Raw genomic sequence first — 1,604 nt, forward strand, 5'->3', positions numbered from 1 at the left:
TTTCTATGAAGACAGCACCACTCTAATACCAAAGCCAGGTAAAGATACAACCCAAAAAGAAAACAATACACCCATATTCTTAATGAATATAGATGCAAAAATTCTCAACAAGATACTTGCAAACCGCATACAGACACATATCAAAAAGATCATCCACCATGATCAAGTTGGCTTTATCCCAGAGATGCAGGGATGGTTCAATATACGTAAGTCAATAAACGTCATAATTCATATAAATGGGCACAAAGAGAAGAACCACATGGCCATCTCAATAGATGCAGAGATGGCCTTAGACAAAATTCAACATGCATTTATGTTCAAAGTCTTAGAGAGAACTGGACTGAGCTAACATACCTTAACATAATTAAAGCCATATATAGTAAACCCATGGCCAACATCATTCTAAATGGAGAAAAACTGGAAGCATTCCCATTGAAATCAGGAACAAGACAAGGTCACTATCCACTATCTCCACTTCTCTTTAACACAGTGCTTGAAACACTTGCAAGAGCAACAAGACAAGAGCAGGAAATTAAAGGAGAAATAATTGGAAAAGAAGTGTTGAAATTATTCCTTTTTTGCAGATGATATGATATTACACCTAAGAGATGCCAAAAATTCCACCAGAAAACTAGAAATTATTAACAAGTTCAGTAAAGTGGCAGGTTACAAAATTAACCTACAAAAGTCTGTAACCTTTCTATATACCAATAACAAGCAATCAGAGAAAGACCACATGGAAACACTCCCCTTCACAACAGGTACAAAAAAAAACAGGAGATGGGAGGGACCTGCCATGTTCATGGATTGGAAGAATTAATATTGTGAAAATGACCATCCTACCAAAAGCAATATATAGATTCAATGCAATTCCAATCAAAATCCCCATGACATACTTCACAGAATTAGAAAAATCCATCCTTAAATTCATGTGGAAGCACAAAAGACCCTAGATAGCCAAAACAACCCTGAGCACTAAGAGCAATGCTGGGGGCATTACTATACCAGATTTCAAGCTGTATTACAGAGCTATAGCCATAAAAACAACATGGTATTGACACAAAAATAGACCCATAGATCAATGGAACAAAATTACAGACCCAAATATGAATAAATGCAATTTCAGCCACCTGATATTTGACAAAAGGGCCAAGACAGCATATTCAGCAAATGGTGCTGGAAAACTTGGATCTCCACTTGTAGAAGAAAGAAACTAAAGCCTTATCTTTCACCCTGCACATAAGTCAATTCCTAATGGATCAAAGACCTCAATGTAAAGCCCGAAACTCTGAAACTGTTAGAAGAAAACATTGGGAAAAAGCTACAGGATATAGGTGTAGGAAAGGATTTTCTAAACCAGACATCAAATACTCAGGAAACAAGGGTAAAAATTAACAAATGGGACCTCATTACACTAAAAAGCTTCTGTACATCAAAGGAGGCAACCAGGGAAGTGCTCAGAAAACCACAGAATGAGAGAAAATCTTTACCATCGACACATCTGACAGAGATTTAATATCCAGAATATATAACGAACTCAAAAAACAGAGCATCAAGACAAGAAGCAACCCAATTAAAAGATGGGCTAAGGAGTTGAACAGAGA

Source organism: Nannospalax galili, unplaced genomic scaffold, assembly GCF_000622305.1.
Source record: "Nannospalax galili isolate Female #2095 unplaced genomic scaffold, S.galili_v1.0 scaffold1024, whole genome shotgun sequence".
Lineage (NCBI taxonomy): Eukaryota > Metazoa > Chordata > Mammalia > Rodentia > Spalacidae > Nannospalax > Nannospalax galili.